Source organism: Silene latifolia, chromosome 3 (genome assembly GCF_048544455.1).
Source record: "Silene latifolia isolate original U9 population chromosome 3, ASM4854445v1, whole genome shotgun sequence".
Classification (NCBI taxonomy): domain Eukaryota; kingdom Viridiplantae; phylum Streptophyta; class Magnoliopsida; order Caryophyllales; family Caryophyllaceae; genus Silene; species Silene latifolia.
In genome coordinates this window covers 90,009,299-90,020,734 of record NC_133528.1, presented here as the reverse complement: position 1 = coordinate 90,020,734, position 11,436 = coordinate 90,009,299, and the positions used below count along the sequence as shown (strand labels likewise).

The 11,436-nt window shown below is 39.9% G+C and overlaps 1 non-coding gene across 1 annotated transcript; it reads right to left on the bottom strand.

Annotated features, from left to right (window-relative positions):
• Nucleotides 1–3,747: 3,747 nt before the first annotated feature.
• Nucleotides 3,748–3,851, bottom strand: LOC141650180 (small nucleolar RNA R71). Its single transcript, XR_012546229.1, has one exon. It is a non-coding gene; the product is annotated as a small nucleolar RNA R71 (small nucleolar RNA).
• Nucleotides 3,852–11,436: the final 7,585 nt, after the last annotated feature.

The window sequence follows — 11,436 nt, the reverse complement described above, 5'->3', positions numbered from 1 at the left end:
TTAGGAAACAGCTTTTAGTATAAATATAGACGTCGATGGAGTTTTTATTCACACAATTCTTCCGTCATTCTTCCGTCTATTACATAAAAAGTCTCCAATTATATAGAAAAATTTATACATTATGGATGCCTTGGAAAACCGTCTCAAAGAATGGACAAACGAATTTACAAATGTTGAGAAGCATGATATGGGTGCTTTCAATTTGGGGTCAATTTTGAGCTTGAAATTGGTGAAGGTTGTAAAACCATTCTTGGATGCTTGTCTCGAATTTTGGGACCCTAATTTCCACGTTTTCGCCTTCCCTGGAGGCGTTATCTGTCCTTTTCCTGAGGAAATTGCTGCAATTGGTGGATGGGACCTAGAAAGTATGCTTGCCATACCTTCTAGCTCTCAAAGGTACAAAAACAAGTTTAAAGACTTGCTTGGACTGACTAAAGCTGAGGTTGACCGTCTTGTGCCTCAAAAGGAGTCTGAATGCTTGATTTCATTGATCGATTTATAAACAGGGCACACCCTTCGATTTCTTACGTTGCGAGGCGTAGGGCATTCGGGTTTTGCCTATTGCATGGTTATATCCTCCAAGGGCATGTTGATGAGGAGATGAGAGGTGATCCTCGTTATCTGAGCTTGGTTGAGCAAATGGAGCTGCGGAGGAGCCCAGGTTGTCTATGCTTAGGGGAGATCATATTGGGATTGGATAACAGGAAATCTAACCGCGACCTCCTCTACTTAGGAAGTCCTATCATTCTGCAGGTAAGAACCTCTCTTTTTCTTCTTCTTTGTTGTTTTTTTCGCTTTTTTTCTTTTTTTTTTTCTTTTTTTTTTTTCGGTTGGACATTAATTCCTGCTTTGGTAGGTTTGGCTCATGGAGCGTCTGCGGTTGATCAAGCCCCTAGTTAATGTTCCTGTGTACCATGCTCGTTCGATTGCAATAAGGACTAGACTTTATATGGTGGACTTCACTCGAGTTTGCAACTATTGGGAGTACAAGTTGAAGAATGAGGATGGTCCCTTGATCAGATGGATTGTGTCATGGTGGCATCTCAGATCAGTTAATGGAGTGTCGTCTTTGGATCCTACTCGATCGGTGCGTATTCCTCGCTTGGAATTCATGATATGCATCTTCCTGGAGAGACTGATGAGGCAGGTTGGCTTAAAACAGAAGATTCCTAAGCTTGATACCGTTCCTCAGACTGCAATGGCACTTACCGCCGAGAGTCGTAGAGAGTGGGCTTTCAAATGGGCTCAGAGAAACATGTGGTTCCTAAACTCTTCGGTTAGTTCATTATGGGTATCGGATTCCTATTTGCAGTGGAGGAAGGCTACTACTCCTGAGGAGTGTGTGAAGCTAAGGAAGCGCGAGCCCGTTGATTACAAGATTCGTGATGTAGCAAAGGAGAAGGAGACGTATTTGACCGAGGGAGAGGAAGAAGCCGGATTCCGAGTTGTTCATCCGTCGAAGAAACCGAAGACTTCTCCTGCCGTCAAAATGGTGGTTGATCGAAACGGTAAGGCTAGACCGCGAGAGAGACCATTGGTGATTGATGTGACCATAATTTAAGCACATTTAATCCCCGAATTAGCCTTGTTCCCATGCTTTTTAGTGCATATTTGGGTCATTTATTGTCTTTAGTCCTTTGTTTCACATATTCTTTGAGGTTTTGTGTCCTTGGTAGGAAAGGAGTGCAAACCTTGCATTTTCATGGCAAAATGAAGCTAAATTGATAGAATTCAATGACCAAGCATCAAGGAGAGACAAGATTAGAAGGCCTTTGTACATACTATAGTAGATGGGCAATGATGAGAAAAGATCCTTCCATCCCCGAGGAAATCCTCAAGGATTTTATGAAGAAAAAGGAAGAAAAAAAGAAGGAACGAAACTGTAAGACAATCCGGGCGGATTATCCTCAAGACGCCCGTCCAGCACCACAATCCGAGCGTCTTCCTCCACAAGACGCCCGTCCAAAACATTCCCAATCCGCTCGTCTTCCCCTTCTGGACGCCCGTCTAGAAGCACCCAAATCCGCCCGTCCCATGCCTAAGACGCCCGGATTCCCATACAGTCTTTTTGTCTTCTACAAGCTTCAAGGAAGGATGCGCATCTTTTTCTAAGACCGGCGAAAAGGAGACCGGAATCTCCCTAGAGACCGGCGATTCCTCAAGGACTTAATCGTCATTTAAGCCCTTAGTTAACCCTAATTTATGTACCTAATCCCCACTATAAATACCCAATTAGTCTAATTAGAAGAGCATGTTCTTCTTAGCAATCTTTAGTGTAGTTAATATCAATCAAATCTCTGTTTAATCTTGTAATCAACATTTAATCAAGTTTTAATACAAGTTTCATTTCCTTAATCTCTCTTTTGTTCATCCTTTATTTTGGGTAATTGAAGATTATTTGGGTTATTATTGGGAGATTGACAACCTTCCAATCAAGCATCAAGTACTTCTTTTATTCTTTGTTTATTATTGGAATCATTAGTAGGTATAATTCTCTTAATCCCTTGTTAACTATTGTTAATTATCTTCATTTATTCATCATGTTTCACTTTGTTGGTATGATTGACAACCTTACTAGCATGTTCAACATAATAATGAGTGAGTAGTTTCCTTAGCTAGGGTTAATGGGTAATTAGGGGAAAACAACATGGGGAATGATTCATGCTTAATTTAATATGTTTTCATAGTTTATTTGCTTGCTTGTTGTGATCTCAACTTATGCACATGTTATGTTTGATGAAATGTGAGCCTATGAATCCTTGCATTTTTTACCCATCACCTATCTTTTCAATGAGACTTGTAAGACATAAACCAACTCGAGTCTCATTAGACCATGCATATTGTTGAGTAGGAAAGATTAAGTCGACTTGTAGGTGTTGTACAATCTAATCAATTCGGCTCCGGGACCCAAACTTTCCTAGGATTGTAAGATATAAACCAACTCGATCCATCACAACAATAATTGCTTGCTTATAATTTGAGAATATGTTTGTATGATCAATTCCCATGAATCCCCTATGACCCCATGACACCCTAGTGCCTTTTATCAATTTTTTACATCCCTTTTTAATCATCTTGCTTGTTTAGGTTCATTGCTATTTAGTTTAGTGATCTTCTACTTCAAACCCCAAATTGTGACACCCTTAGACACCACTAGTTGCAATAGAAAATCTCATCTCAATTCCCGTCCCTTAGGATCCGACCTTTACTTGCCTCTTTACTAATTGTAGAGTTGTTTGTGAAGTAATAAATTGTGTTTTGGTCTAGGTGCTCCTAACGACAAGTACCGAAAACTAAACCTCCATCGAGAGTCCGACCAAAAATGGCGCCGTTGCCGGGGACGGTGTTAACTCGATTTAGATTTTCTTATATTGTTATTAGTTGTGTCTTTCTTTGCCTTGGGGAAGTAAAACTCCTCAAGGTTTGTTCTAATTATTTTCGAGTTGTTTGATATTTTGCATGTCTAGAAGATCACAAGGTGACTTGTTACCCTTTGATCACGAAATTGAAAGGACTTTGACAAACAATAGAAGAGTTGCTAGGAGAACTTTGAGAGGTATTGGTGAGGTTGTAGATATTCAACCAAACACTATTGAGTTCATCAACCCTTTTGCAAGAGAAGGTGAGGAGAACCCAACACAAAATCCAACACAAAATCAACACACAATGCCTATGTTTTCATCACATTCCGTACCCACCGAGGAGAACCTACCCAATGGTACTCCCATACCACAACATCTAACCGGAAATTTTATTGCCAAATCCGCATTTATCCAATTAGACGAAGAATCCTTGTATGAAGCTTGGGAGCGATTCAAAGGAATTTGTCGCTCATGTCCTCACCATGGACTTAGCGGGTGGTTCTTGGTACAACAATTTTGCAACGGTCTTTATGAAGACTCAAGAAACATTCTCAACATGGGATCAAATGAAATGTTCACCGAAGTTGATGACAATCAAACTTGGAACAAGATTGAGGAAATGGCGGTCCATAACTCATAATATAGTAGACATCGCAAGGCTACTAGAGGAGGAAAGCATGAAGTGGACTCTATTACTCAATTGGGTGCTCAACTTAGTGCTCACATTGATACCATCAATTTGAAGTTTGAAAAAGCTATGGCTAGACTTGAAGAAGCCTCAAAATCACCAAAGCATCATGTTAATGCCATGACGGCATCTTCATCAATCCCAAGTGGGATATGTGAGAATTGTGGAACTTTGGGACATGACCAAAGTGAATATAGGGGAACAAATGAACAAGTGAATGCTTTCCAAGCATACAAGAGTGGTACCCCTTACTCCAATTATTACAATGAAAACACCAAATTCCACCCAAATCTCTCATACAAAAGCCAAATTGTTCAAAACCCTCAACCAACATACACCCCACCTCCCATGAGAAACCAAAATCAAAGACCCTTTTACAACCAAAACCAAGGTTACCAAAATCAAACTCCATACAATCAACAAAATGACCAAAGTTTTGATGTTCAAAAAGCGGTCCTCCAAATGCAAAAGAACCAACAAGAGTTTTTCACTCAAATGCAAAAAGATAGTCAAGCAAAAGAAATCACCATCAACAACATCCTAGCTCACACCAAAATGTTGGAAACCCAATTAACTCAACTAGCAGTTTCAAGCTCACAAAGACAAAAGGGGCAATTACCACCTCAAAGTAATCCCCCAAGACATGAAACGGTTAGTGCCATTCACTTGTGGAGTGGTACAAGCTATGAAGCACCGAAGAAGCAAGTTGAGGATGAAGTTGTGGAAGCTGGTGACAAAGAAGAAATTGTGCAAAACTTCAAGGATGGAGAACCATCAAAAGAAGAAATTTCAAAGAAAAATGAAGACAAGGTCAAGGAGAAGGAGCCCATTGTGATTAGACTTCCTTTTCCGAGTCCTCAAGCCAAGCCCAAATTTGATGACCAACTTGGAAAATTTATGGAAATTGTGAAGAATTTGGAAGTCTCGATTCCTTTTACGGAATCAATCAATCATGTGCCGGCCTATGCAAAATACATGAAAGACATACTTACAAAGAAGAAGTCGATCCGGAAGCTTGAGACTATCGCCTTCACTAAGGTGAGTAGTGCAATCCTTCAAGGGAGTTCACCTCCAAAACTTAAAGATCCGGGAAGCTACTCAATACCGTGTACCATTGGCGACACCACGATCAACAAAGCCTTATGTGATCTAGGGGCTAGTGTGAGTGTTATGCCATACTCGGTAAGTAAAAGGTTAGGGATGGGAGAGCTTAAATGCACCAATATCACACTCCAAATGGCCGATAGATCGACGAAGACACCATTAGGGATATGGGAAGATGTTCCCGTAAGAGTTGGGAAATTTTTCATCCCGGTAGACTTTGTCATTGTTGACATGGAAGAAGACTTCAACATTCCAATCATTTTAGGAAGACCTTTCTTGCACACCGCGGGTGTGGTAATTGATATGAAGCATGGAGAGCTCACTCTAGAAGTGGGAGATGAGAGCATAACTTTCAATCTTGACAAGACCATGAGAGCTCCCCGTTTGCATGAACCATGCTTTATAGTTAATCATTATAGCCGAAAGGATGATAAGAAAAAGTCGGAATTCCAATGGAAGAAGAAAGTCGATGATGCTCCATTCAAAGAGCAAGTGAATTGTAACAAAGAGAGCTTGAAAAGCTCACCAAAGTCAAGCAACGAAGAAGATGTCCTCATTGGCCAAGACAAGAAAGTGGGAGAGTTGTCTCTATCAAATCAAGAGATCTTTAGTGACCAAGTAGATCAAGTTTGTGGTCTTTGGGATGATGAGTTTGAAGGGATTTTCAATCCCTATATTGGTAATGCTATCGATCAAGACCAACATGAAGGACAACAAGTGCAAAGATCTATTGAAGATCTTTATCATGACAATGAACAAGCTTTTGACTACTTTTTCAAGGTGTTGAGCAACATCAACAACACCTTGGACATGCCCCCATGACATCTCACTAAGGATGAGAGTTTGGTGGAGTCCTCCCTAAACCACCATTTGTAAATATTTCTAACTCCCTAACTTGCATTTTAATTCTTACATTGCATTTTTGTCATTTTTGGGTTTTTATGCTTTGATCAAAATAATTATCATTTTTGAGAGAAGTGAGGGAGGGACTAATGATTTTATTGATGTGTAGTGCTTTAGCTTAGTGTGGGGATAGCATTTGCCTAGGCTATTCATGCCTTAGTAGTGCCCCTACAATGAAGAACACGGGATTTGAAGAATGAAAAATGACACGGGATATGCAAGTGCACGGATGGAACTGAATACGGGTAGACCAGGGAGAATCCGAGCGTCCTTAAGGGGAATCCGCTCGTCTTTAGGGAATCCGAGTGTCTTTGGCAGAATCCGTCCGTCCATTTGAGCTGCAAAATTGAAATTTTGGGACTGTTGAAGAATCCGAGCGTCCTGGCAGAGAAGATGCTCGTCCTGAAGAATCCGCTCGTCTTTGCAGAAAGACGCCCGTCTTTCTGCCAGTGCAAAACAAGAAAGCTTGCTGTATCAGAATCCGCCCGTCTTCAGTAGAATCCGCTCGTCCTGCAGTCGAAGAATCCGAGTGTCCCAGGTGAAAGACGCCCGTCTTTAGGCGAGAATTCCTGAACCCAGAATAGGCAGAATCCGAGCGTCCCGAAGGAAAAACGCTCGTCTTCCCCTGCAGTTTCAAAATTTTCGGGTGTTTTTAAATACCCCTCCCACATTCATTCCTTCATTCATTCATTCAAAACACTACCAAAACCCCAAAAACCCTCATCCTCTCCATCACCAAAACAAGATTTCCTCAACCAAATTCAACAAAATCAAAACCAAACTTCCTTACAACAACAATTAATCACTCCTTTTCCAACAATAATCAAACCAAGCACCAAAATCTTCAACCTTTGAGTCGATTTTTGAACTACAAAGGCAAAGCCTTTCATCTTAAAATCGATTTGGGTATTATTGGAAATTGAAGATTTTCACTCTTTTCTTGGTATATTCATCAATGGCAAGAACAAAAGGATCAACAAAGGCACCTAAGGCAAAGGCACTCTCAACAAAATAACAATGCCTTCAAGAAAAGAAAGCCTCATTGGCTATGGTGGTTGCTAGTGCAAACTTGGAAGTTCAACAACAACAAAATCCTCCCTTGGAAGCAACAACATCAACAACTCCGGAAATTGCTCAATTATCAAACTATCCGGAGGTAATTTTCATTTCTAACTCCCATAGGGATAAATTTGCCAAGTATGCTAGAAAATCCATTCTACCCACCAAATTCATATGTGAAGATGCCTTGAACAAATTGGGGGTCCTTGAACAAACAAAAGCCTTCTTTGAAGCCATGGGGTTGGGAAAATTGTTTGCTACAAGAGAATTGACATACCCCTCCCTTAACTTAGAATTCTTGAGTTCTTTGAAAGTAACTAAGGTAGAGACTAGAGAAAACATCGAGTTCCACATTGCCAATGTGAATAGGTGCATCACCTTTGATGACTTGGGTAAAGCATTAGGTCATAGTGATACACCTCGTTATTACAAGAAGCCCGAAAAATATGACCCCGCTCCTCTTTGGGAGGCGATTTCCGGGAGGAAATTTGAGAACTTTCATGCTAGTCGCGCTCTATTAGTCCACCATCCGGGCATTAGAGTGTGGCACAAGGTCATCGGGAATACTATCATTGCAAGAAAAGTCACTAACCACTTTACCAAGCTCGATTGTGTTTTACTTGAGTCGGCCTTAAATATTGGAAGGGAATTCACCAAGCCTTACAATGCTCTAAGGCTTTTGGTGGAAAGATGGTTCAATGTTGATTGTGGAAAGCAAGGCACCGCTTTTATCGTAAATGGAGGTCTAGTTACTCTTTTAGCCAAGTACTTTGATCCGAATTTCAGCAAGGATAGCAAGTATGTGGCGAAAAAAGGGGGTCATCTCATTGACATGGATGCCATGATTAACAAGTACAAGTGGGTGACGCATAATCCCCTTGACACCAAATATGGGTGGCTCACCAATGATGCTAGATCTTTTACTTTGCCTTCCAAGATATGCCGTTTGAGTGTCCATCGGACCAACTACCTTCTTTCCCTCTCAAAAGAAGTCGAATACATCATCCGTCAACAAAGGGGTGAAATTGAAATGCCCTCCTCCTCCATTGTCACACCACCCTATCTATTAAAATATCAAGAGTTCAAACCCAAAGGTGTTGAAGCGGGCAATAACTACATGACTCTAGTTATGCAAGAGATGCACAAACAAGCTTATAAGGATCGGGAAGATGCATACTTAGCCCAATATCCACCCCTCCTTCATTTAGCTAGGCAAGGACTACTTGATCCTTCATGTCCTTTGCCTAGTTGGGCGGATAGGGAAGTCTTCTTTCCAAGTGCATCTTGGGGTGAGAGATCGGGTGACGATGAGGTTGTCGGTGATGAGGTTGTTGATGATGAGGGCATTGAAGAAGAGGTAAATGAAGAAGAAGAAGATGATGAAGGAAGTGATGAAGGAAGTGAGCAATGAAGTGAAGAGGGAAGTGGTGATGAGTCCACTTCTATTGAGGAAGATGATGACAATGATGATATGGTGGAAGACTAGCAAGCTTTGGAGGCTCCTACCCTCTTGAGGTTTGTCTACTTCTTTCTTTGTTTTATTTATTTTATCTTGATCATGGTTGGAGAGTCCTAGCAACATAGAGGACTAACACCTCGGCCCCATTGAGGTGTTCTTATTTCATTGTTCCCACTTTTGAAAATCCAAAATGACAATTTAGTTTCATGCATTGCATCTTGTGTGCATGAACTACCCCCAACTTTAGGACATTAGAAATAATGTCTATCTCGGTTTGGGGAAGTACATGCATACACAACGGGAGGTAATCTAAATTACGCTCTCCGTCATAAACAAAAACCCATGCATCATGTAGTGTAGATTAGTATAGCTTGCATTTAGTATAGAATTCATGCATCATACTTGCATAATTTCCCATCATTTTGGCCATTGAGGAGAATGCCCATATTAGTGTGGGGATGGGGAATTCTAACTTAACTTTTATTCAAAAATCCAAAAAAAATCAAAAATTTCGAAAATCCCAAAAATTTGAAAAATTTGAAAAACCATAAACAAGTTCATTTCCTTTGTAGTATAGTCATGTATATATTATTGTATATATTGTGTTTGTTCTATCCTTGTTCACATTGGTCGACTACGCCACATCCGAGACATGAGGATATTGAAGACCGCATGGTATGATCTTTCCAATCTCCTTTTTCATCTTTATGTTAATGACTATGTGACTTTATTTTGATTGATGCGGTATAAACAATGTGAACCTAGGACTTGCATTTAGTTTATATGTCATACTAGTTGGTAGAATCATATGCATTAGGATGTATATTTGTTAGTTGCATCATGGCATGTAGTTTGCATGTTAGAAATATTTTGTGAAACCGTCTACTTGGGAAGCTTGACAAGTGTATATAGGCCCTAGTAGATGCTTTTTATTCTTAAGACTTTGCTTGTTAGAATACTTGTAAAACACCCTAGGATTTGTCATGCTAGTATCCTTTGACCAATGGATTAAGGCCTAGTCAAGAGTACCTTGTGGTGTGATAACTCCTTGGCTACCGTTTATTCCAAGGTGACCCTTGAAACCATGCATCCATCATCCATGTTCTACCACATTTTTGTCATCAAAGGGAATGGGCACAAAAAGAAATTGATTTAAGTTCAATGAAATGAAAAGTGAAAGAAAGTTTGCAAAATGCATCAAAAGAAAACAGGAGCAAAAATAGAACTCCTAAAGCTTCAAATATAAGGCACCCTCACTACATACGGGGTGAGTTTGAAAATGTTCAAAAAGAAAATGCAAAAGTTGAAGTTGTCAAGTATTGAAATGCCAAAAATCAAAAGAAATGGCAAAAGAAAGTGTTTTCAAATGTTATATGCCACAAGAAATTGGGGGGAAAAACAACAACAAAGCAAACTCCCAAATGAAACTCAAATGCTATTGATCCCTTTATCCACCGTATCCATTATTGTGCATGGTAAAGAGGGGACGACCCTTCTTCTTGTCTAGGCAAGAAGGGGAATTCCGCGATCCTCCAGTGTTTCTAACACCATAGGGAGTCTACTCTTGACAAAAGCATTTAACGATTGAGGACAAAGGTACCCTAGCTTGACACAACTTGGAGGTGATTTATTGGTATCCTTCTAGGCGTAGTAGTTTGAAGAAATTGCATCTATGAAGGAGTGTGTACCCTTGAATTGCTTCCCATGTAGATAATTTCCGCCACTTAGATGAGGAAATTGGCTATTCTTTTGTAGATGCATCCATTACTTGACTTTGTGTGCTTAATGTTTGGATGTGTCCCCATTTTGGCAAGACCCACCTTGCCTTGCAAGAAGGCATCCTACCTCATGGTTGTCTTGTTATAAGTTGAAGGGGCGGAGTGAGACCCGCTAATTGTCTCATATCGGCTATGTTATTAGGTTAGTTTAAATAACGATCCTAGTCTTTGTCACCTCTTTACTCGGGACGAGCAAAGGTTCGGTTTGGGGATATTTGATGTGACCATAATTTAAGCACATTTAGTCCCCGAATTAGCCTTGTTGCCATGCTTTTTAGTGCATATTTGGGTCATTTATTTTCTTTAGTCCTTTGTTTCGCATATTCTTTGAGGTTTTGTGTCCTTGGTAGGAAAGGAGTGCAAACCTTGCATTTTCATGGCAAAATGAAGCTAAATTGATTGAATTCAATGACCAAGCATCAAGGAGAGACAAGATTAGAAGGCCTTTATACATACTATAGTAGATGGGCAATGATGAGAAAAGATCCTTGCATCCCCGAGGAAATCCTCAAGGATTTTATGAAGAAAAAGGAAGAAAAGAAGAAGGAACGAAACTGTAAGACCGGCGAAAAGGAGACCGGAGTCTCCCTAGAGACGGGCGATTCCTCAAGGACTTAATCGTCATTTAAGCCCTTAGTTAACCCTAATTTATGTACCTAATCCCCACTGTAAATACCCCATTAGTCTAATTAGAAGAGCATGTTCTTCTTAGCAATCTTTAGTGTAGTTAATATCAATCAAATCTCTCTTTAATCTTGTAATCAACATTTAATCAAGTTTTAATACAAGTTTCATTTCCTTAATCTCTCTTTTGTTCATCCTTTATTTTGGGTAATTGAAGATTATTTGGGTTATTATTGGGAGATTGACAACCTTCCAATCAAGCATCAAGTACTTCTTTTATTCTTTGCTTTATTATTGGAATCATTAGTAGGTATAATTCTCTTAATCCCTTTTTAACTATTGTTAATTATCTTCATTTATTCATCATGTTTCACTTTGTTGGTATGATTGACAACCTTGCTAGCATGTTCAACATGATAATGAGTGAGTAGTTTCCTTAGCTAGGGTTAATGGGTAATT